General features: G+C 36.5%; 1 protein-coding gene across 32 annotated transcripts in view; it reads right to left on the minus strand.

The window, feature by feature from the left end:
- The window catches only part of Map2 (microtubule associated protein 2), a 266,088-nt gene that overhangs the window by 122,724 nt on the left and 116,330 nt on the right, over positions 1-27,034 (minus strand). For 9 of the 32 annotated variants that reach the window (XM_070018299.1, XM_070018270.1, XM_070018242.1 and 6 more), the window contains exons 1-2: positions 17,435-17,577; positions 17,089-17,156 (exon numbers count right to left, since the gene is read on the minus strand). The gene's annotated coding sequence lies outside the window, so the exon portion shown is untranslated. The other 23 variants (XM_070018227.1, XM_070018218.1, XM_070018183.1 and 20 more) reach the window with 11 other exon arrangements.

Here is a 27,034-nt window from a genome sequence, read left to right on the forward strand (position 1 = left end):
AGATGATAGATAGATAGATAGATAGATAGATAGATAGATAGATAGATAGATAGATAGATAGATAAGAAGAGAGGAGGGAGGAAGAAGAAGAGAGGCAGAAAGAGAAAGCTGGGGATTGAACTCAAAATGACTGTAATCCTAGCTATTCAAGAGGCTGAGATCTGAGGATTGTGGTTCAAAGCCAGCCCAGGCAGGAAAATCTGTGAAACTCTTATCTCCCATTAGTCACAAGAAAACCAGAAGTAGTGCTATGGCTCAAAGTGGTAGAGCACTCACCTTGAGCAAAAAGAGCTCAGGGACAGTGCCTAGGCCCAGAGTTCAAGCCTGAGGACTGGTGAAAAAATAAGTAAATAAATAAAGTTTTACACTGTAACTTTTTTTGCTTCTGTTATTGCTCTAATAGGGTCTGGCATATAAATGCACAATGATCTGAACTGTGATCATCTTATTTATACTAGCTGATATGAAAGAAATGAACTTTTATACCCAAGTACCTAGGATTACAAGGCATGAGCTACTATGCCCAGCTTAAAAACCAAGTATATTTTAACCTCAACTTTTCTAACTAACTCTACTAACTTTCTTCTTTTTAAACTGAGAGTTAATTTGCTTCATTTGGAATAACTAGTTGGGTCTTGTTTGAGATTACAAAAAGGGAGGTAGCACATGTTAATTTCCTTTTAACTAAATAAACTTTAAAAGAAGAATATGAAATTTAGAACAATATTGTGTGTGATTTTTTTTCAACAAAATGTCTATGAACAAACTGATTTATTTAAATGAGCTTTTGAAGCTATGAAGGGATCATATAGATAATCACACACATAAACAATCTCTGGTTTTTTTTTTTTCAGTACTGGCATTTGGGCTTAGGACCTTGTGCTTGCAAGGCTGAAGTGAAACTTTTGATCCTTGTTTATTACACTGGTTACGGTTGAGGTTTTTATGTGCATGTATATGGACTAGAATCTGTTTACTAGACTCTCTGTAGTTGCTGAGGTCAAAAGGGGGTTCTACTCCATTCCACTTTCCTCTTTGGACACGGATTATCTCAGACTTTGGGGCTCAGGCTTTTGCAATATAATTTTGGTTTGAAAGTACAAAGTTGTAAGGTTGTTGTTTTGTTTTTGCCAGCATGAGGGTTAGAACTTGGGGCTTGACAATCACTCAACTTAGTTGGCTTGTACTTTTATCATTTTAGCCATGCTTCCAGTCTAGCTTTTTGTTATTTTGGAGGTGCAGCTTCTTGGATTTTTCTGTCCTGGCTGGCTTCAAACCCAGCTCCCTTGGATCTTAGTCACCTGAGTAGCTAGGATTACAACTTAGGGTAATAAATATAGATGAGATAGATATAGATATAGAGATGTGTGTGTGTGTGTGTGTGTGTGTGTGTGTGTGTGTGTGTGTGTGTGTGTGTGTGTGTGTGTGTGTGTGTGTGTGTGTGTGTGTGTGTGTAGTACTTCTTCAAAAGAAATGAAGACTTCCCTTTACTGTCTGTATTACTTGGAAGAAAAATAATTATACATTCTGCTAACCCTGCAGTAAATGAAGAAATCATTGTGGATGGAACCCAGCATAAATCAGCATTGTCTCATTTACACACCGAGTAAGTCATTAGCAGCACCAGGGGAAAACATTAAAGACATAAAAACTCCCAGGGGCATACCTTCATATCCACTGCATTTCAGACATAACTCATACTAGTTCTCATTATAAACAACAAAGAATTTACCTTCACACATTAAAGATTGCTAAATATCTTTAAAAAGCAAATAGCAGTTTCTTGCTAGACACATATTCTTATGCCCAAAGTATAAAAAGTGTGGTTAGAATTAAGCAGAATAGATTTACTTCCATATAAGGTGTAAAAAGGACTTGAAGATACTTCAGGAAAATCTTCAAAAAAGTGTAATTCTTTACTATTATGACCGACTAAAATCTGATAAAAAGGAAAAACTAGAAGATCCATCGACTGTCACTAGTGTTTATTAATAAAAATAAGTAGAATGCTAGCCACATTACTGCCCATTTCTGTGTCTAATATGGCAAGTATACTCTATCAATATACCATTTATGCCTCATGAGAATACCAGAAAGTATTATTAAAATTTGATGGTGAAAAACCTGTCCTGAAGAAGAGCTTGGCCAAGGACATGCTGCTGTCATTGGAAGGTAATCTTTAATTGAGTTAAGCTATTACCTCTCTACAACTGCTAAACAAAAACAAGAAACAAAACCACCACCCACCAAACAAATAGGCAAACAAACCTAAACAAGGAGCTGTACATGTAGAGAAACTTTCAATTAAGGACAGGCAAGGCCAAGCCTTATTCCAGATTCAGACAAGGCACTTTGTACTATGAAGACAGGACAGAGCTTCTAAACTCTGGGCTGACCACCAGCGTCCCTACCTGTGGAGCCTGCAGATTCCCGTCCACTCCCTCCATGCACACCCAAGTGTCCTTGCTCTAGCAGTCCACGCAGGTCTACCGCTTCTCCAACTGAGACTGATGGAGAATTCTCATAAAAGAGAACATCTATCTCAGAGAGGCAGAACAGGAAATCATTCCTCAATAATCTAATCTGTCTTTAAGACAGTGCTACATTGAAGGATCGGCAATGATTTTGATACTAGTGAAAAGGAATATGTTCTGCCTAGAAGATGTTCTTGGTTAGTAGATGACCCCAGAAGAAGGGACGACGAATCCTGTTAAGCCAGCTGGGAAAACCAGAGAGCAGCTGGTCATCCTGAGGCTGAGCGCTTTGGAGAGGCTCAGACAATCTGCATTGCAGATAAGCCTCCCAGGGACAGCTGAACTCTTTCCACCCATTCAGCTCCCCCTCCACGCACCACAATGGCCTCAGGTGGTGTAATTTAGCGTGTGTATCATTTCCAGGCCTTCCTGGTGACCTTGTATAATACACAGTTCTAGCTTTTTCTCTTGCTGCTTTCCACTTGTCACTGTCCTTTATGTTTTGCTTTGGTGGTGGTGGTAGGTAAGGTAGAGTGAGCAGAAAAGAGGAAAACATAGTAAACAAAATTGTGCAGTAATTACGCAATGCCTTTAAGGCTGCCTTTATTAGTCTTACCTTTCTTGAATGGTAAGCTTTATCTTCATCAGGTTTTATCATTTATATTGTATATCCAAACTATGAGCAAAACACAGAACCCCTCTCTTATTTGCTAAGGAGGAGTAGAGAAATACAAAGCTGGCGAGTCATAGTAAAATCACTACCAATTATATAGTTAATGCTTATGTAAATTGAGTTCATTAACTCATTCAATAAGCAAATAATATTAATATTATTCCTGTCTCACACATTGGGGGGTTTGACAAATTTCTAATATTTTTTATGTATATATTTCTTTTTAGTTATCCTTAAGTATTTTGTACAAAGGGGATTCAACTCAGAATGTCAGTTTATGAGTACAATGCAGCTTGATCAGTGTCACTCCTTCCATTCTCCCATCTCTTCTAACCTCCAAATTCCTAATATTTCCCACCTGCCATATAAGGGAAACCCTTGATTTGAACCCAGATACCTAAAATTCATAGATTTCACAGATTTCAAAAATCCGTATTCTGTTGGGATAAAGGCAACTATAACAAAAGGCTTTTTAAATACAGTCACTTAAAACTTTTCTAAAATACTTGGTTTTCTAAGCAGGTGTTCTCAGTGATAATTTCAGAATACTGTAAATACATGTCTAGCACATGATCTCAAAAATGTAAATATCTATTTAAAAGGCAAGAGCATATGTATGATTTTGGTGGACAAGAGAATGGATGGAATTTTGAAAATTGGGACTTGGGTTAGGATGCTAGTGAAATATGCTTTTTAGGGGAAGAGAAGAGGATACAGGGTAAATTAGCAAGTTAGCAATGTTTGCTGAGCACCTGTTTGGTACCAGTTTATGAACTAATTGTTGGAAATCTATTGGGTATAGGGTAGATACTCATGGAGACTCCAGTTTCACAAAGGAGATGTGCTCATCTCATACACATAAGTAAGAGAAGTGTGGGAGCTATGAGGAGTGAGTACAACTAAAGCCTAGCTTAGCCCAGGGGATGAGAAAAGGCATGATGAAATCTGAGATGAGACCAGTCATCAGGACGAGTTTGGGAGTAGAGAGGATAAGAAAGGGCATAAAAAGCCTCTAGTCACAATGTATTATGCTCCTCCTAAAGGGTGCTAGGGAAGAATTAAAACAGATAAAGCACAGAAATATCATGACTCAATTATAATTTGAAAAGATTAGTGCAGCTATTACCATGTGTCTCATGGTTTCTACAGGAGAATGGATGCAGGAAGCTGTTGCAGCCCTGGGGATGGAAGATGAGGGATGTATGAACTAATTCAGTCCTCACAGGCAAATAAAAGTGTAAGGGATTGAGGAGTACTTAGGAAGTAGAGATAGTAGGACTTGGTAACTGGATTGGTAGAGTCTAGGAAACAATTGTAATTGTTTTCTTTGTTTGACTTTTGTTTGAGATGTGGATCTCAAAACAATCCTAGGCCAACCTGGGTAGCTCAGGCTAGCCTGAGCTTTTGTGCTAGGATGACAGGATGATACTTTTGTGCTAGGATGACAGGCATGGGCTACTAGGCCTGGCTGGCTGGGTAAGCATTTTAATATAAAAGTTGTTTTATGGGGATGTGAAGGGTAAACAAAGGAGGAGGCTGCAATGCTTGATAAGAAATGTATGCATTATCCTGCCCATGTAATTGTAACCCTCTGTACAGTATGTTCACAATAAAATAAAATAAAATAATTTGTTTTATGTACATAACAATGATACTTGAAAGTCCTTGAAAGCAAATATAAAGTTGAAAATTGCTATACAAATGATGAGTAGGTTGGAATAAAAGTATCCCTAGCTAGTACTATCTTTAGCAAAACAGAAGTTTTGTATAAGATTCTCAGGTTTAAACTGGCTATTAAAGTTCCAGCCATTATGCCTGAATTCCCACACCCAAAGAGGAGAAGGGAATGATGGACATACTTCCGTTTAAGTTCACGGTGTAAATTTCACAAACAACTGCAGCTCATACCTGGCCAGCCAGCAAGCGTTTATAAGGCCAAGGGAGGATGGAATTTCAAATTCTATTCTGAAGAGAAGTGTGTGCCTTTGCATTCCAGAACAGCAATGGTCTTATTATTACTGAACAAATGTTGGCAACAAAAGTAACCAGTATCACATTAATTATGGGCAAAGATACTAGGTATGGACTAGAAAAAAAAACAAAATTATGGCAGTCTTTTGTCCCAACAAAAAAATCAAAACACACCGAGATGAACTTACTTTGAATTGGCACATTTTGCCTTAGTCTCCCAGTACACTTAAAAAATTCATTTGCAGATTAGGTCGCATCTACATTATCGATTAAACATACTGTCCTACTGCTACAAGGCAGTCCCAGTCCTAATATTGGAGCACTGTTGTTTACGTTTTCATTTTCTTTTATTTTAGTAGTGGCCATAAAATGCCAGATAAATACATACACATTCTTCTGGGGAAACACATGAATTTAAATTATGTTATGCCACTAGACTCATGATCATTTAACTAGGCTGGTGACTTACCTTTGCAACCCTTCAACTTTAGGATATAATGAGCAACCACAAACAGAAAAGGAGGATGACAGGTTAGGCTACTGTGCATTTATCCTCAGCACACATCCACACCGATTTGTTTCATCCTTTGATTGCTGCATCCTCAGTTTATTGTAAGGATAAACACTGTAATGATACTGTAGTGAAATAGATTAAGGAAAACCCTCCTTTTGTCATCTACAAATGGTTTACCTGGATGTTGAAGTCAAAAGCTGCTAGAACTCCTAATTTCCTCTTTTCTTTTAGTATTTCTTTAATTTTTGCAATCAAGCCAACTTTACTCATTATTATTATTTGTGTGTGCTGGTACTGTAGCTTGAACTCAGGGCCTGTGTGCTGTCTGTTAGCTTTTGTGCTCCACGTTGGTTCTCAACAACTGGAGCCACAGCTCCACTTCTAGGTTTTGGTAGTTAACTGGAGATTAGAGTCTCTCAGATATCTCTGTCTGGGCTGGCTTCAAACTGTGATCCTGGCTTCTTCATTGATTTAAAGAAATAAAAAATGATGAAGACATAGAACAGAGAGTGAGACAGTACATCTGTAATGCTAGCTATTCAGGAGGTTTAGGTAGGAGGATCATGATCTGAGATCAGCACAGGCAAAAGTGTGAGACCTTCTATGAAAAACAAACTGAAGTAAAAATAAATAAATAATAAAAGGAGTTAGCAGGTGTGTTTCAGGTGGCAAAACATTTGCTTAGCAAGTAGGAGGCCTTCAATCCTCAATTCCACCAAAACAAAGGCGGGGTGGGGGGGGGTGTTAGGAAACTCAATGAATAATAAGAATACATTTAGAAAATGACTTGAGGGCTGGGAAGGTGGCTCAGTGGTAGAGTGTTTGCCTCGCATACATGAGGCCCTGGGTTCAATTCCTCAGCACTACATAAACAGAAAAAGCTAGAAGTGGTGCTGTGGCTCAAGTGGTAGAGCAAGTGCTAGCCTTGAGCTGAATTGCTGAGGGACAGCATCCAGGCCCAGAGGTCAAGCCCCATGAACGACAAAAAAAAAATCATGAAAAAATACAGATATTTAGAAACTGACTTGAAGAAATACAGATGATTTCATGAAAGAAAATGGAATTTGTAGTACAAGAATCTCTCTCAGATCTGAAAGAAGGTTACATACTCTAAAAATAAACATTCTAGTACAGGGTGGTGGTACATACCTATAATCCAGCACTCAGTCAGTAATGAACTCTAGAAGATACTCTAGACAACACAGAACATTTTAAGTTGAGCCTAGAAAACTTAGCAAGAGGCTGACTCCAAAATAATGAGCTGAATTGGTATGGTTTAAGTGGTAGAGCACTTGTTTAACAAGTGCAAGTCCTGACTTTAAACTTTAGTACCACCAAAACAAAGCAACAAATGCATATCTTTCCTAAATTAATCATGGGTTAGGCTTGGTAGTTCACACATGTAATCTTATCATTCCTGAGCAAAATGTTCACAAGACCCCTTGCTCACCAATAACTTGGCATAGTAGCATGCACCTGTTATCTAAGGTTCAGGAGTAGCTGAGATGGGAGAGTCATAGTTGCAAACCAGCCTGAGCAGAAAGTTCAAGACATTCTCTCTATCTTTCTGGAGAAAGTTTGGCAACCATCTTTGTGTGCAACCATCTTTGAAGTTACAGTAGGAAACATAAAAGAGAAGGATCTCAATCCAGATGCAAGCCAGGACAAAAGTGACACCATCTTGGAAATAACCAGAGTAAAACAGGACTGGAGGCATGCCTCGCAATCTTGAAATCCTGAGTTCAAATCCCATTTCTGCCAATAAAACAAAATCATGGAAAACTATTTCAAAGGAAATAAGAAAGACTTCTTGGAAACAAATATATAACTATCTAGGTAAGTTGAACTGATTGACAATATAATTGATTAAAATAGGACTGATATGGCTAACAGAAAATTTGATCCTATTGTTGGTAAAGAAGACAAGATGGGTGCAAGAGGTCTGGCCCTGGAGGATAGAAATCCTCTAAACATAGAATGGAAGCTGGAGTAGTGAAAAAAATCAAAGAAAATCAAAAGAGAGTTTTTCTGAGTTAAAAAGATATAATTGAAGGGTCTGTTTACCAAATGGTGAGAGTGACAAATCTTCCATTTGGATACATTGTTTTAAAAATGATGTGTCACAAAATTACTAAAACTTGCGAGAAAGAATAATCAAATGTTTTTCACAGAACAATGAGAACCTGACTGAAATCAGACTTCTTTTTCAACAGAGGATGCTCAAATAAAATGAGACAAAACCTCATACCTGATCAAATTATCAATGAAGCAGAAGGACTCTGTGAAGATACTTTGGACATGTAAGAACTCAAATTTATCGGTGACCTGTCACACATGAATAAATGCAACTCCAATAAGTCAGAAAAAAACCACAAGAAACTATGACATAAGATAACCAAGAAAATGAATGTAACATAGAGCACAGATAAGCAAAATATGTCTATTGGGCCAAATATAGCTGTCATGTGGTTATATAAATAAAATTTTATTGAAACAAAGCATGCCAATTCATGCACTCATTATGACTTCTTTCATACTACAATAACAGAGTACGTGATAGTGGAAACAGAGGCTGGTATCAGATTGCATGCCTATCAAGCTGGGGGTATTTACTGTCTGCCCCTTTCTAGGAGAAGAGTATAGTACACAGCCTAGAAGTAAAGTATTAGCTCAAAAAAAAATTAAGGTCACCGAATCTTGACCATCAGGATATATCTACTTGAAAAACAGAAGTTGGGGTGACACAGGATTAAATTTACTTCTCAGTAGTTCTGATAATAGCATTTAATTCAACAAAGAAATATATTTTCTGATTCAACATAAAGAACAATTACCATTTCAAATATCGTAAGTAATGAATGGATACAAGATGGAGAAACAGTCTTAGCATACTGAGTATCTGGCTTTTTTTTAATTGGAGAAGCCAACAGATATTGTCTCAAACTAGGAAAATGAGCTGCACTACTTAGAAGTAAAATGGCAATTAGAACAGCAATTACTAAAATTGCTAAAAATTACTAAAATCACTAGAATGTGAACATGGGAGTGAGGAAAAAGAAGAAAAATTTCATTTTTTAGTCCTTTTGTTTGCTTTAAAAAATAAAATTTCTGGGCTGGGAAGGTGGCTCAGTGGTACAGTGCTAGCCTTGTATGCATGAGGCCCTGGGCTAGGTTCCTCAGTGCCACATAAGCAGAAAAAGCCGGAAGTCGCTCAAGTGGTAGAGTGCTAGCTTGAGCTGAAGAGCTGAGGGACAGCCCACAGGCCCAAAGTTCAGGCCCCACAAAATACTCAGTTTCAGAACCAGACAGACCAGGATTTCAAGCCCAACCAACGGGCAATTTGTCTTTGGGAAATATAATGAATCTAGTTTCTTTTTCAATGAGATGGCAATCAAAAACCATTAGCAAGCTTTGTTTCCTTGTTTTATTTTTTGTTCTTGTTTGGTTATACACCAAGACAATTTATATAGCCGACCCCTAAAATGCACTAAATAAATTACTATTTTAACTACAACTACAGTAGTGATGAGAAATTGTAGTAAGAAACTGAGTGGTAAGGGAAGTGAGGGATAAGGAAAGGACACTGGCTTTGAACACAGTGGTGAAGGGTCTGGTCTGGTTGGGCTTTTCCAACATTAGTATGAACATTAGTATAATATATATAAAGTTTGATATTTAAAAAAGAATATGTCTATTGAGCCCTCAAAATGTGGCCACTAGGATCAAGTGAACTTTATTATTTTAAAACTGTTAATTAATTTAAATTTAAATAGCTGCATTGGCTAGTGGCCATCATTTTTAGCGAGCAGTTCAAACTCATGAGCACCACCAATGGGGACAAAGAAGGTAACAATGAAGAGGAGACATGTCCGCTGAGGGATGAATGTGGTCACTGTGGTTACAATAGGGATAGCAGGAGAAGGCATTTGAGAAACCCTGACATGCTAATGACAATAAAGATAAGAGTGATGGAAGAAAAATGAGGAACAGGTGAGCCATGGAACCAAGGATGTCCTCAGAGGATGGATGTGTTTATGTGTGTGTCTCTCTTGGGGCACTTTCAATTTTAACCCTAACTCAATGATACCTGAATTTAGCACATTTTGTTACTTATGCTGTCCTGCCATATGTCTATCTATTTTAATTATATTTTATTGTAAATATGTAGTTGTTTAATGGAGCAGCCATTCAACACAGCAGTTTCTGAGAGTAATACATCACATCGTGATCCATGTCACCCCCTTCTGTCATTCTCCTCTATCCCTCCCAAACTCACTTTTCTCCTTAGTTTCCTTAATATTGTAGGATAGGCATGGAATTGAACTAAAACCCATAGTATCTGGTTCCATTTTTCTTTATTTTTTAAAAAAATTCCCTAATAAGAGTCAAATCATATTGCCTGTTCTAAAAAAATGTTTCTCCCATTTTCTGACATTTTAATCATTTCTTTGCTAGCCTGCATCCTTTAAAGTTCTTTACTGCTTATGGAGAAATCTGGTATAGTTGAGATCTGAACAATGGATTATTATTTCTCTGTCATTCAAATGCTTTTTAGAATCAATACAATTCCAATTTCTTTTTTTTTGAAACTCTTTTTTTGGGGGGGCGGGGGGGTCCGGTCGTGGGGCCTGAACTCTGGGCCTGGGTGCTGTCCCTCAGCTCTTCAGCTCACGCTAGCATTCTACCACTTGAGCCACAGTGCCACTTCCAGCTTTCTTCTTTTTGCTTATGTGGTGCTGAGGAATTGAACCCAGGGCCTCATGCATGCAAGGCAAGAGCTCTACCACTGAGCCACCTTCCCAGCCCCGTACAATTCCAATTTCTGTGATGTATTTAGCATTATCTTTTAATATAGAATTGTTTAATCATCTCAACAATAGCTAGATTATTGTTACTGGAATTTAAAGGGATCCATACCACATGAATGTAGGACTGAAACGAAGGAGTCTCTGTGGGAATGACAATGCAAGCCATTTAGTACAAGTCACCAATACCTTAAGCAGATTCTTTATTTCATCAATGGAGCATCACTAAAATACTCCAGATTTAGGACAATACACTCATTTATCTGCTGTGACTACAAAAACAGTAGAAAGTACAATGTTCATAGTCAGGGCAAGCATAGAAACCCAGATACATAACTTTCCAACAGATGTGAGTAGGTCATTTGCATTATTCTTCAAAATTTGGTTTTGGCATCTGGAATAAATATGACAATAAGGTCTGCCCTTCTCAGTTCATAGGTTGTGAGTTATTTTTAGCTACTGAAATACCCACTTTCTTATAAAAGAAAAGGACAGCAGTCTAACCAGAGTTAATGACTTATTCAGGATCATAACTTCTTCTATGATTTTTAACATTTTCTCATTATTAGGTCTCATATTTCCTCAAGTATAAATATCATCCTGGAAAGGCAATCATTTTAGGGATTTCTGCCCCCACTATTTAAAGTACAGACCCATACCGAAGGTTCTATTTTTAGAATTATAGAATAGCACAAAAATATATCTGCAGTTATGCTCAAAATTGTGCTATTCTGAAGTTCCTAAACACTGTATGGGGGAAGTCATTAATGCCTATGTATGGTATCTTATTCTCTGTATGAAGGAGCTATGAAATTTACCATGAGGAAATACTGAAAAATAAGGAAACTTTTTAGAAACCTAAATCCAACCATTGTTCACCTTAGTAATAAAACGAAGATCTTTCCAACATGGAACATCATCCCCTAATTTCTACACATTGTGTAAAAACTTTGGCTGTTAAACAGAGTTGCTTTAACAACTGCCAGGTACACATCAATATACATCTGGTTTCATCCAGAGTCATTAACACTTGGAAGGAATTTTAAGACAGGTGAATTCAAACCATCTGAGGAAAGCCAAGTGGAATCTACCAAGGATTGATTCAGACTTTTTTTCTTTTTTGATTTCTCTTTCTCTCCTTTTCTTTTTCATTTTGAGAAAAAGACAATTTGTCAGGAAGGCCAGAGATGAGGATCCCATGCTACTCTAAGACTCTTAATGATTAGGCAAAAAGGCATCAACAAACATTTTCGGAAATCTCACCAATTCTAGCTTGACTAAGAAAAAAAGAACAGCACTGTCCTACAGAAAGATTAGCCTTACACTTCACACAACACACACACACACACACACACACACACACACACACACACACACACATACACACACACTCCACATTGCCTTGTCATTTGAATTAAGTGCCTTTTCTGTAGACAGGGTGAGTGAAAGGGCATCCATGACTTAGGATCTCTTTTAAACAATTTCCTAAGTACTCTTAGATGTGGTCATGGCATTATCTAGAGAGAAAACTAACCCTTTAACCAAGGGATAAATGCTAATAAGGTGGAGAAACCACGGATGTTTAATATATATTTGAGCTGCTCTTCCTTGATGGGTATGTATGCTATGATTGTTATTTCGTAGATAGTTTACAGTGGTATGAAGGAACTCAAACAGATCAATGACCCTAAGTTCCTGCAGCTAAATTGGAAGAGTTTCAGTCTAGTCCTTGAAGCAGAAAGATAACATTCTTTCTGGTGGTATACCTTCTTTAGGACCCCTTTGTCCTCTTGAATACTGAGCTGTCTACAGACCTGTTTATGTATCTCTGTACAGTTCTAAAGAATTCTGTAAAGGAAATCAGGTTGCTGTCATCAAACTGAAGTCAACCTATCAAAGAGAAATGATTTTGCTAGAATAAAAGCATTCCTTAAATCAGACTCTATCTTTAAGAATTCTCTGTGGCTCTAAGCAGTTACCGAAGAGTTGGATGAAAGAAAGTAACATATGGAACCCCAAAACCTTGACACAAAGGAGTGAAATGGATGACAAGGGAGAAGGAGATGGAGAGTCTCTCAGTTCAGTAATGTGATGAACAACCAGGCAGACATGTGGGCTGAAAGTCCAAACAAATCAATGCAGTTAATGAACAGTGCTGTATTTAAGAAAGTAGGACAGGGTTATATAAAATCACAGCCCCAAACCTGTGCCACAAAAATTCATTATATGGTATAATAAAGTGTGGAGTAGAAGCAGAAAGAATTAAATGCCAGTAGTGCATTAATCTGGTTTAATGGATCCTTTATAAAACTGGCTGTAATTGAACAAGCTCAAAAGTAGAGGCCAATTCTCATCACCAGAGATGTTTTAGAGTATGTAATCTTCCTATACAAAGAGAAGAGTTCACATTGGACTTGCTCATAACAACCATTTTCATTATTTCTAATTCTTTTTGATTGGGCAGGGTGCTTTTGCCTTCTAATATCTTACTAATGAAAGCAAGACCTGGCAACATCAAAATTACCCAGAAACTTGTCAAAATACAGAACTTCTGATCCCTTTTCCAAACTATTGACTCTGGATTAGCATTTCAACAAAATCTCTTTAATGTCTGGGAAGTAAATCTGTTAGCATACACTTTTCTCCCCTCTTATAATCTTTCCTTGCACGACAGCTTGAGTAGTCATCTACCCATATTACTTATCAATCCACTAATTATTTCTCTCCTCTAAAAGGTGGGATCCATGAAGACAGGAAGGAAGTGTGGATGTTGGTGCTCAAAATATATTTACTGAAGGAATAGTGAATTTGCCTGTAGTCTAAGATAAAGTAGTCTAAATGACTACTTTACTTCACCATGTGAAAGGTCTGCAAGTCTTTATGTCTTGCTCTTTTTCTATAGGTGCATTTTGCTTGCCAACCTCAATTCCTTGTCTGTACTCTTTATCATCTTTACATTAGGACTCTGTTCTAGAAATATGTTTATCTTCTGCTTACATATGCAGATCCCTTTCTGTCTGACCAATCTATCCCTTGGGATTCCCAATGTTTAAAAACAAAGGCAATGGTGTCACTACTTCCTTGGCTTCTATTATTTATCTCTTTCCTTTGAGTCTTGGGCTTGTTAAGCTTATTTTCAGATGGTTTCCATACCTTTGCTTAGTTGTTTCCTGCATAAGATCTTGGCTCTATTTCTATAATGTGACTGATTTGGATTCAGATATTTAGCTAATCTCCAAATATGTGCAACCCTATGGGGGTTTTGTTTCTTCATTCATAAAGTAAGTATAAGTCTTAGTGATAAAAATGTCTGCCCCAGAGTGGGATATGGCAAGTGCTAATATACTCTCATATTCTCCTTTTTTGAAGAAAAGTCAAAGTTCATTCTGGTTATTACTATTAATATTTAAGTAGTTGTACAAAAGGATCTCAATTAAAAAATGTCAAGTTTATGAGTACAATGCATCTAGATCAAGGTCAACTCCTCCTGAAGGCTCATTCAGAAATCAGCAAATTTTATGTAGCCATGAATGTGACAGAACAGAATAATGATTTTATTGTTCTGAGAACATTCATAGAATAAACTTTGAACTATTGGGTAGGCTTAATGTTTAAATGATTCCATTGCAGTATTAGGATAATAGTAAAAAAATTAGGAAAAAATGCCCAGTGTCTGTGTGTGAGAATATAGATGGGAAAATATTCTAAGAGTTGCCTAAATTACTGTCAAATTAACAGAGGTGGAATTCAAACATGCTTCCCTGGGTCCTGATGAGGAAAATTTAAATGCAATAAGATAAAAAAAAGCCCAATTGTTCAAAAAGTATTACCTATAATCTCTGTATTATAAAATTGTGAATGTCTACTATTTTCTTCCTTATAGTCTTCTTAATTTCATCAGTTTTATAAAATATGAAATACTGTTTTTATATTATTGAAATAATAGATAGTATAATATTTTTATTATTCTCATTTTTTTCTGAAGAAATTTAGTATTAACTTTGTTCTCTATTACACTATCTCTCTTGTTTCCTAAAGAAATATTCTTCCTCCAACTTTGTAAATTCTGTTCTCATTCTGTATCTATAGTGTGGATACGCCCACAAATTTTTCACTCAGGTTTGGAGCTCATTATCTTTCTTGGTAATGTCATACCTATCTATTTATCTGTAATAATTTTGCTGGTCATTATGGGCTGGTATGACATCATTTATAGTACTATACTTGAGAAAGATAGAGAGGCCTCCTCTCTACTACAATAGATACTTGGCTGAAGACATGAGCAATAAACAATGTGGAGTCTGGATGTTGTATTCCAGAATCATCCATAGCAAAGCTCATGCTGCAGTGGAAGCGAAAGGGGAGCTTTCAGAAACTCTTTCCCTCTCAGCTTAAACCCAGAGAGGTCATATCTCACATAAGCTAGAGAAATTTCTACGCCTGGTTCTTCTTTTCTACCCAATATTATTTTTTCTTACTAATTACTAACTAGAAACATATGAGCAATATTTTAGCAAACTACAAAACAGCAAGAAGTTCCTAATGTCTGTTTCACAATGTGTCATTTCATGAAAAGCAAAAGCAAAAAATAATGACAGAAAATGCTGATTGATTCAAATATCCATTAAACAATTAAATAAATATTCAGGAACTGTTGTGGCTCTGGCACTACTACATTTGTTAAAGAGATGAGTGGAAGGAAAATCATAAAGCAATTTACTAATGTCAAATATTGGTTAGAAATACCATGGTGTTGACATCTGGCTCTGTTAAAAATCAATTAATCAAATTTTGTTTGGCCACCCTAATAGACTATTTTAATAAGGGCTTTTTTTTTATTGCACACAATGTTGGTGCACCCCTAGATGAATTTCAAAATGGTTCTGGAAATGCAGGCAACAAGAACTTCTTGGTTAGGTCATGTGCCACCTCTCCAATACCCAGACAAATCACGACAAAGTTTATTCCTATTGATAATGTTTTACAGAACATTGTTTGCACTTAAATAATTTCATAGATTTCCAGTTCTTATACCAAGGTTCAAAATTAACATGATGACGATGAGTAAGTCTCAATATAAGAAAACAGGCCATGAAATGTATGCTATATGGATTTAGATAAGAATATACAAATGGATTGCTTTTTCTATAACATTTTGAAAATTTTTCCATTACTCTGAGTGAAGCCTTAAAAAAATTGGTCTCTAGAGTTTTTACAATATCCAGGAATCACAATAAATCTTGTTTGGAGATTTCTTATGCAAAATAATGAATAATTTCTGAGAGGAAAATACTTTCATCTGTCTCTAAGACTCGAATATGTTCAATATCTGATATAACTCGGCTTCCTTTTTAAGAAAGGATTTATTTTTAACAGATTTAATTTAACAGTTAATTCTCCAGTTCACAACTCCTATGGATGCTGCCTACGCTCTGGAAGGCTATGGACAGTGTCAGCTGTCCCTTTTCTCTCTTGCCCAGTAATACCCACAGAAGCTGAGATCTTCTGAAATGCTCGTGGAGTGAATACATTAAAGTCCTCATGATTACACATTGCAGAGAAAATCAACCAAGGACAATGCATTCGCTTCCCTCAGTTGCCACCAATACTTCACAGGTAAACACCCAGAAACTTATGGTAATTTAGGCAATAGTTGACCACTGAAACTATCCCTTTTTATAAAAAATTCAAAAAATACGAAACTCACTGTACGAAATATTTTGGATTGTTTATCTTGAGGGGAAATATTATCTGACTTCCAAGAGTGAAGATATATTATTGATCTTCTCAGTAAGGCAGAAAATGTCTTCCATTTTAGTAAAAGGCAAATTAAAATAGAGAATTTATGAACATGAACATATGTTAAAGTCAAAGATATTGTCAGAGAATTAGAGACAAGGCAACACCCATAATTTCCCTCTGAAATCAATATACATCCTGATACTGAATTTGAAAATTAGTATTTTTTCATGTAAAGCATAAGGCCCAGGATCAATGAATTCATGTGCTCTCATGCAAGATGAAGGATTGCTTTCTAATGTGGTCAATTCTGAACCCAGGAGATAAAAAAAATGGCTCATTTAAGAACTAACAATCTTGGCCTTTCCATATATCTATTGTTCAACATGAAAACATCATTGAAGAAGTTACTGTATATGATTTGTAAAACGCAATAATACTGAGTCATTCCTGGGCTTTAGTCTCTACTATTCATTTCACTGGGAAGGGTTAAGTCATTTCATGTAGTCTTTATAAAAAATTCACTTATCAACAGAAAGCCTTTAGATAAAACCATAATTTAAAATATCTTAAACTCAAATGACTAAATTTTCTTTAGAATATAAAAATTGGGGCCCTAAAAAAATCTTGTTACAATGGCAAAATCCAAATGATAAAAATGAGTCAGACATGTTGATATTTCTAACTAATTTGCAACTCAGACAAAAAAGAAATCCTTTTTTTATACATTTTTCTAATCAAAACACCCTTGGCTTGCAGCTATCTATATAGGAAAATTACATGGCATAGGTGACGATCAACATAGCTTTATAATAAAAAAAAAACCAACATAAAGAGAACCACTGGAATAAAAAACATCACAATTCTCCCTGATTTTCCGTTATTTAAACATCCAGACAAAACATATCATACCTTTTAATTTTCTGAGTGAGTAGTTCCCAATGAATACTTCCTCAGTTAGAGACGAGAAGCTGAAGAATCTACCGGAACAAAAGAAAAAAAAAAGCCCACATATACAGATTTGTTAACTGAATATCAAAAAAAAAAATGTCACTCACCATTAATTATCTTTACATCCAGAAAATAAATCTATTCCTTGAGATCGGAAATAAAACACATTGCAGCACACGAACCTTTCAGTTCAATGCCGAAATTTAAAGCATTTTACTCCATGATCACATAAGGCAGATCCTTTGAAAAATGGATTAAACATAAAGCCAAATAGAATAAAACTGCAAAATCCTCCCCAAACCATTACCCGTGCATATGCAGCAATACCCTGAGTCTAAGAATTGCTGCAGAGCCTTCTCCGGGAGCCTTTCCCAGCTCCAGGCAGACGCAGTGTGCAAGCCACCAGCTCCTGTCTCTGTGTGTTGGCAAAAGGGAAGCTGCGAATTAGAAAAAGTCCCCGCAGTGGCGAGAAGGAAAATAAGGCGAGTGGGAGAGGGAGAGAGAGCTCACTAGCCTCAGAATTTTCGAGAATGATGACAAGCCACTCCGCTCCGCCATCATTCATTGACAATGGGCTGCCGCCCTGGCTTACGATTTAGGTCTTCGCCATCAGGGGATTCTGGTACCAAATGCCTGACAGGCATTTTAATTGCCTCCATCCAAGTGTGTCCCCAGGAGTCGAGTCTCTAAGCCTATGAATGTCATCATATGGTCTCCTTTGTGTTAATGCTACACACTCACACACACACACACACACACACACACACACACACACACACACACACACACAGGTTTTCAGGCATACAGGATTACAAAATAAGCTATAAAAACTGGACATGACTAAATGATAGTTTATGGGTTTTGCTTTTATTATCTGCACAGAAGACATCAGAGATTCTTTGATGTTTTATAATTGCCATCTAAATACAATATTTAGAAATCATTGCACATTGCCCATTTGCATTCTCAAATAAATGTGTTCATAAAGATATGTGTTTTCTTATGCATAGTTCCCTGAAGAAAATTCAATCCCTTGGTAACTACGATAATTACACACTTGACAATTTTCCTTACAAGGAAGAAAGCTAAAACTAAAAAACAGAGAAAAAAAACTAAGAAACCAAGGGTTGATAAGTGATTTCTGTGAAAAATCTAGTTTATTGTGGTCCCAGTCCAAACAAACAAACAACAACAACAACAAAAAGGTGGCTTAAGTACTGGGATTTTGCATTACCCCACGATCAATAGAGAGAATTGAATCTCTCATAATCCACCTCTTCTGCGTGTGAGTTACTGAATTTAACAGTTGAATATCCCTATTTTACCATGCCCCATATGTAGGGAGGTTAAGTGTAAATAATTCCCTGCATTTATTTCCTTGAGAAAAGTGAAGGAGAAAAGGTTAATAAATTAATTTTTATGGCTTTGTGAGCATCCTGCACAAGTGAATGGAGTAAAATTCGATGTGTACCAAAAGGGCCAGCTGTGAAGAGGGAGCTTGCTGAGAGGAAGCATTACCATGGTTACCAGAAACAGAAAGAAGGAAAAAAAAAAAAACCTACCACGTGGTGATAGAGGAGAATGAGACTACAGTAAAGGAAATTTAGAGACAAAAAGATATACTTCAATTTTTCCTTCTTGAAAGAACTGGCTCCATACATTTTTGTAGCAGATTTTTAATTCACTGAGGCTGCGTTCTGCCATTGCTCTTCCACGTATTTTCATTGATCACTAGCTAATTTTTTGCTTTCATGAATATTCAGATTTTGGTTTCTTTGTATGAGATTGATCCCGCCACTCCTTCTCTCTGTCCATAGGTTGAATTCATGAAGGTGACTCGTACACATCACAGCATATAGGTGAGAAAGAACAAAACCCAGGGAATTTGACTAAGGATATAAGACAGACATACCAGCCTGGCCACTAAAATCAGTATACTGTTCAGCTTCTTTCAGCAAGGGAAATTCTTTCCCTTCTCTCATGCTACTTAAAGGTAAAACTGACTCCACTAACGTCTTTTGTCTTTGATAGTGTAAACTTTTCACTTGCTAGAGCAATAGTCTTTCTTTTGAAAAACACAATTGCAATCATTCTGATAAATGGCCTAGCTTAATATCTGTGCTAGGCTTTATTTATGGTCTGAAAAATCTGGGGTAATTATGTCAACAGTTGTTCTTTCATTTCTAGTGGAAATCAGTTGAAAGACGGTCTGATTGCCCTTTTATGGACCTATCCTTTTGAATCTTAATAATCATATACTGAGTTCTCCATCATCACTGGCATCGATCTTTCTGTAAGCATGGAACTGGACAATCAAATTGAATTATCCTCCTCAGGCTCCTCCTACCTAGAGGTTGTGAACCTTCCTCAGATGATCTGAAACAATAAGGCTGGTAAAGCTGGAAATTGAGAACCCAGGTATAAGTGTGTGGGGGGAAGGAGGAGAGGGGTGGGGGAGAGCCGGAGAGGAAAAATAAATGAATTTAAAAAGCAAAATCAACCACTGGGGGGCGCAATATTTATTAAAATGATTGAACTACTCAGTAAAAATTGTGACTAAGATTTTGACCTTGTTTTTGCTTTCTTGCAAAGGTTTTCTTTCAGGGATAGAAATGGTACACCATATTCTTTTTTTAAATAGTATTTTTATTGTGATTAGGTGATTACATAAATTTCACAAATTTCACAGTATTGTGAGACAGTGATACTTTAGTTAAAGTCACACATTCTAACCTTCATGGGACAAATTGTCTTTATCATGTACACCATATCATGTCTTTATCAGTACACCATATTCTTAACATGAACAAGGTCCTATATTTAATCTTCATTACTAACGATCCAAAAATATTTTTTCTTTCAATATTTAATTCTTATGGCTCCTTGATTTTCAGGTAATTCATCTATAGGAAGGGTTAAGCTTCCTAACTCCATTCCTCAGCTATAAAAGGAATAAATTACACTATATATATACATATATATATATGACTACCAATTACAAGAGATTTTATTAATATCTTTTTTTTTGTTTTTGGTCTGTAATGGGGCCTGGACTCTGAGCCTAGGCACTGTCCCTCAGCTCTTCAGATCAAGGTTAGTGCTCTACCGCTTGAGCCACGGAGCCACTTCTGGCTTTTTCTGCGTATGTGGTGCTGAGGAATCAAACCCAGGGCCTCATGCATGCAAGGCAAACAGTCTACCACTAAGCTAACTTCCCAGCCCCATTAATATCCTTTTAAATATTATCTCTGCTGAATGTTTATTTTTCTTCAGTGATTTAAGACAATATGGTGAGTTTCTTTTTACAGTGAATGTTTTATTTTAATATACTATCATCAATTAACTTAGGAACACACAATAAATGTATATAAGACTCATTTAAATATGAATCACATTCTATCAAGATGCTATCAAGGACAAATAGTAGTCATGATCAGCTAAAACAGCATCACTTGTGAAAGCATTTAATACTTTCTCGGTTATTTAATATTTAAGTACACTTGGTTCTATATATGGGTTGATATGTTCTCTTTTTTGTCTTATTTTGTCTAAATGAAACAAACACTATATGTAAAATATGCCCTTAAATATGTCATATTCTAAAAGCAAAAGGTAACAAATAATCAAAGGATTTCCATGGATTTTTAGATTTTTTTTATATTTGCTTATAAGCTGAAATGGCATCTTCCTTACCCTTCCTATGTTAATCTTTGGCCTTAGCGCCATTCTTGAGTTTGCTTGGTCAATACCTGTATTTCAGAAACTGAGAAGTTTTAAAAGTGAAAGGGAATATCACATTTCCTCCTCAAGGAACTTCAGTGGAGAGAAGACAGAAGTAAACAGAAACCTACCTCCACATCTCTTTTTTTCTTTGGATAAGACACTGACTCTGCCCCTCTGTGACAGCTGCTCTCTCACAGAGCTGGTTTCTAAGGATCAAACAGAACTATAATCCCTGATTCCCTTAGTGGCTTTTTGCTATGACCTTTTTTTCCATAGTATTTTTCACTGCTTATGAGTTTTCCATTGTTACGTTTATTTTGTTCCTGCTAGTTCCATAGGGCTAACAATCTGTGGCACATTCCAGATCACTACAAATTAACAACTCCAAAAGCTGTTGGATTTTTTTCTCTTTTAAAGCAAGTAGATTCTAAGATTCAGTAAAGGTACTAAAAACCTTCTTTTAGTACCAGGTCTCTATATTTCAACAACAAAAAAATGTTTTGTTTTTCTGGGTTGGTGTGATGTCATCAGTAAAAGTCACATGTTATAAAAAACATGGAATTAAGTGATGAGGAATAGCTCTCAGAATTTCAAAGACAGCTGGGTACTGCTAGGCTGATGCTTGTAATCCTATCTATGAGGAAGCAGAGATCTGAGAATTGAGGTTTAAGCCAGCCCTAGTGGGAATGCCCTTGAAACTCTTCTCTCCAATTAACCAGCAAAAAGCTGGAGCTGTGGCTCAAAAGATAGAGCACCAGCCTTGAGAGGAAAATGTCAGTGAAGAGTGTAAAGAGTTCAAGTCATAGCGAACACACACACACACACACACACACACACACACATGCATGTGCACACCACACACAGCAGTTCAAAGATAATCACTCATCACAAGAAGATAAATTTATATAAATAAATAGATCACATTATTTTCTTAATACACTGTAAAAATCATTAATTCACACCATCTACAAAGCTCAATTACCAATGATCAAAGGTAAAATAATGTTGAGAAGTCCCATAAAGGATTTTGACACTAGATAACAGATGAATAAATTGCTAAGAGATAAAATTACTCCCTCCAAAATAGGAACCTGAATCACTCACCTCCTGTCCAAAATTTGTTTGTGATGATTGGAAATTAAGTGCACTGATTAGTCTTTTGTGCAGACAATGTTTTGTTTACTTTTACTAGATGCTTTGTGCCACAGCTAGACTATCAGTGTCTAAAAATGGAGTGATATTGTCCAGGCCCTGAATTCTATAAATATTTCCCTGAATTTGAATTTATTTTAACCACTTTTTGTACACACAATAAAGCAGAAACTATTTTAACCCCAAATATTCAGTATCTTCAATGAACTTATATTAAATCAGAAATAAAGTGTGTTTATTAAAAAATAAAACAAAAAGACCGAATTGATGTTAAGGGTCATTCAACATTCTGCCCACAAAGGATTGGGCTCTTGGTCCTCCTATTTGTGCTAGTCTATCTTCCTGGTGATGACAGGCTACCACCCAATCATTGTGCTTTCTCTGTAGTTAGGATAACAGGTGCATGACTGCACCTAGACATTCAGTGGGATGAGGCTTGTGAACATCTCTGTCCACACTAGCCTTGAACCATGGCTTACCAATTTCTGTCTTATATGGCTAGGATTAGAAGTTTGAGCCACTATGGTCAATTTCCACTGTGATTTTGTGTAGACTTGGCCTGGAGTGGGTAGCATGAATTTATTCCAATCGAGAGAGTAAAGGGTTGGCAGGGTTCACCTTCCAATTGCTGGTGAATCAGTCTTTAACCTTTCTTGGTTATGACAATAAGAATTTGGCTTTCCAATTTCATTTTAAATTTCAATATGGATGATTTTCTTTAAATATCAGTATATTCTTATGCAAATAGACATATGGAACATATTTCAAACTATCTTTGGATTACACACCATTCTGAACCTCAGAAATAGTCACATTTCACCAGGCAATATAGTTTTAAAAATAATTTGCTCTTATTTCAACAGTGATTTAGTTGAATTTTCAGAGTGAAGCAAATCGGATAATAGAAACAGAGGAGATAGTTTCTGCTTGTTAGCTTTCATTAAAAAAACAACATTTGACAGCAGATTCGTGAATAAGCTTGCTGAAAAGCTATTTCTTTCTATGTCATTACCATTTAGCTGAAGAAATGGCTATAACTAAGTTTTGCTCACATACTTTCAGCAAAGTAAACTGCAGCTCATTTCTTCTTTTTAAACTCCTTTTCTGAGACAAGGCTATGTAAAGTGCAATAATGAAAAATAATTATTACTTCATTTCATGAAGTCATAATCTCATTTTACTTTAACAAAGATGCTGGAAATACAAACACTCCTCAGCAGTTGAAAATAAAAGAACTGTAAGAGAACAATTGGAGCTCTCTCATGTTACTGGTGACAGTGCAAATTAGAGTACGTATTTTGGAAAACTACCCAGTAAAACTAAATGTATTTTTACCCTAGGACTCATCAACTTCACTTCTAGATAGATACTCAACAGAAATAAGTATATAGGTACACCAAAACACATTTACAAACATGTTCTTAGTAGCTTTATTCATAACAACATAAAACTGGAAGCTACCCAAATCTTCATTCACAGGAGAATGGATTATGGTATATTCACATAGTAGATTACCGAATACAGAAGGAGAAAAGAAAAGATGATTTTGACTAACTCTGTGAATCTCACAGTCATAATCATGAATGAAAGAAGCCAGACCCAAAGAAAGGATGTACTTTGTAATTACACTTACCTGAAGTCCAAGAATAGACAAAAATTATACTAAGAAGCTAGAGTAATACTTCTGTGGGGAGCTGGAGGAGGGATGCAACTGGCTGGGAAGAAGTATAATGTTTTGTAGCCTGAGGTAATGGTGACTTGTGAGGATTTATTCTATGAGATGTACCAATAACTAATAATAAATATAATGGTGTCATTGGTTTGGAAACTGTTCGTAACACGTTTTAGGATCTGTAGTGAGTATCATTCAAACAATTTCTGGTACTTTCCAAAATGACCATGTAACCGTGGTTAATTATGCAGCCATGTAACTACACTACTGCATAAATGAAGGTGGTACGATGTTTACATAAATGTTAGTGAGTTATAAAGGAACATTTTTTACATTGGGGTTTGTGGGGGGTGCACGCGTGCACACGCACATTGGAATTTGGACTCAAAGCTTTGCACTTGTCAGGCAAGCATTTAACCACTTGAATATGCCTCCAGCCCTTTTTATTCTGGCTATTTCTGAGATAGTAAGCGTCCTGTTTTTTTTTTTGCCTGGACCAGCCTAGCCCTGGATCTTCTTATTTATGCTTCCTGCTGCAGCTGGGACATGTGCTGCCACACCCATCTTTTTCTCTTGAGATGGGACCTCATGAACTTTCTCCTGGGCTGACATCGAACCACAGTCCTCCCAATATCTACCTCTAGAGTTGCTAGGATTACAGGAGTGAGTCACTGGCACCTGGAAACACTGACTTTTCATAAATAAATGGCAACTGTGAAATAACAACAAATAAAAAAACCAAATGTATATTTTAGGAAGATATCAGTAAATGATAGTATTTGTCTTGCAGCAACTCCTACTGAACTACACTATCATGACCCCCCAAAAAGAATAAATAAGACACTTTTAACAGTTCTTTATGGAAGAAAGAAAATCTTTGCCTTGTGATGATAGCTGCCATACTTGATAGCTTTTTTCAGGTATTGTCTTTTTCCTTTGTAACCTAAGACTTTTAATCCATTTTAAAGTTCTGCTCTTTCATAATGGCTTCCAAAATCCCCATAGCACACAGTGCCACAGAATTCTTTCCTTTCTCAGAACAGCAAACAAAAATAAATGAACAAAAATTTTAAGTCAGAATTTTACTCTAACATCATATTTATGAAATTGGGCTGGTATTCAGTTAAGGACTCATTGAAAAAGCATAAGGGCTGGAGCTGTGGCTCTGTGACAGAGTGCCTGCCTAGCAAGTTCAAGGACCTGATCTAAAATCAAATCCCAGTTCAAAAGGAAAAAAGCATAAGATATGCTTCCAATCTAAATGACTAAATATCTACGATGTACATTGTTTTATTGAGTTATATATATATGCATTTTACAAGGAAAATGGCTTAATTAGGTTTAGTAATAATATGCTCAAGGATACATCACTGGTATTTGTGTAGCAGAAATTCAACCCCTGGACCTCTAATTGGTTATTCAGTCTAACACTTAGAAAGTATCAGAAGAAGAAGAGATAAAGTAATCAGAAAACTAAGAATTTTCCATTTACACTTATAAGGCATTGGAGGAGGAAGAGAGAAATTAAACATAGAATGAAAAACTTTCCATTTTAAGGCAGACTACATATTATATAAGTAGGCTGTGAATAAAAGATAAGACTAGAAATATAGGTTTTACTTTCCCAATAATTTCAGATTCCTTCAGTTCATATTTAAGTAATTGTATATATCTGAGCATAAGCATTTCTACAGCTGAAAAAAAGACATCACAATTAATTTTCAATCTTTCTGGTGTATTTTTATTATTTATTTATTTTTTTTGGGGGGGTCTGGTCGTGGGGCCTGAACTCTGGACCTGGGCGTTGTCCCTTAGCTCTTCAACTCAAGGCTAGCACTCTACCACTTGAGCCACAGCGTCACTTCTGGCTTTTTTTCTTTTTGCTTATGTGGTTCTGGGGAATCGAACCCAGGGCCTCATGCATGCAAGGCAAGCACTCTACCACTGAGCCACCTTCCCAGCCCTGTATTTTTATTTTTTATTGCAGGAGAGTCTCAATACCTAACATAGGCTGGCCTTAAACACCCATTCTTTCTTCCTAGAGCCTTCTAGATACTAAGATTACGGAAGTATGCTACTACATATGGCTTTATACTCTATTCTTCACAAATAATATAGAGTCATTTGAGTGAAATACACGTACAGCTGTTGCTTTGTTGGTTTGTGCCTGAACTAGGGTTTGAACTTGGGGTCTGTGAGCTGAGCCTTAGCTTAAACACTCAAGGTTGGCACTCTATCACTTGAACCTCAGTTCCACTTCTGGATATTTGCTTCTTTTTTTTTTGTCAGTTGTGGGGCTTGAACTCTGGGCCTAGGTGCTGTTCCTGAGCTCTTCAGCTCAAGGCTAGTGCTCTACCACTTGAGCCACAGTGCCATTTCCAGTTTTCTGGTGGTTTATTGGAGATAAGAGTATTATGGACTTTCCTGTCTGGGCTGGCTTTGAACTGTGATCCTCAGATCTCATCAGCCTCCTGAGTAGCTAGGATTACAGGCATGAGCCACTGGTGCCCAGTTCAGTTTTTTACTTCTTAATTAGATATAGGAATCTCATCATCTTTCCTGTCTGGTCTGGCTTCAAAACTATGATCCTTGTATCACAGGTTCCTCAGTAGTGAGGATAATAGGTGTGAGCCACTAGGATCCAGTATTTATTTGCTTTTAATGGAGTTCCTTGTTTCAAATATGGACTTTTTACATGTGTTTTAAGTACACTGTTGAAATTAACCCATATATCACTATTATTCTTGTATCAGCTTAGAAATGATGAAAAACCACAGTGAATCTTAGTGTATCCAAAAGATTATATCAACATCACATTATGTAATACATATCTTGTACAAGTTAAAGTATTTTGTACTTAACTTTTGAGTGTGGACAGTTTTATTCAAATATACCTACTCCCTCCATCAAGTCTTTCCTCAGATATTATCTCTTTAATGGGGCTTGTCTAACCACTTTTGTTATCTTAGCTATAGTGTAAGGGAAGGTGGGGAGGATAGTGGTTCTAGACCAGTCCAGGCAAAAAAAGTTAATGGGACTTCATTTCAATGGAAAAAGATTCATCTCAGTGGAAGAATATGTTAATCAGCACTTCTCATCCAAGCTACAGTGGGAAGCAAAAAAAAAAATAGGTGGATCAAGGGTGGGAAACACGACCCTATCTAAAAAATAACCAGCAGAATAAAGGGCGACATGTGTGGCTCAGTAGAGCACCTAACAAGCAAGCTACAGGGGAGGGTCCTGTGAAGCTCAAACTACAACATCCCTGAAACTTTATGTATTTATTTATTTTATCTGCCTGTGAATCTTTAGTTATAACTTGCAAATTGATCTCCATCTTTTCAAGAACCTAAAAGTGTC

Source organism: Dipodomys merriami, unplaced genomic scaffold (assembly GCF_024711535.1).
Source record: "Dipodomys merriami isolate MVZ:Mamm:240054 unplaced genomic scaffold, mDipMer1.0.p SCAF_1, whole genome shotgun sequence".
Classification (NCBI taxonomy): domain Eukaryota; kingdom Metazoa; phylum Chordata; class Mammalia; order Rodentia; family Heteromyidae; genus Dipodomys; species Dipodomys merriami.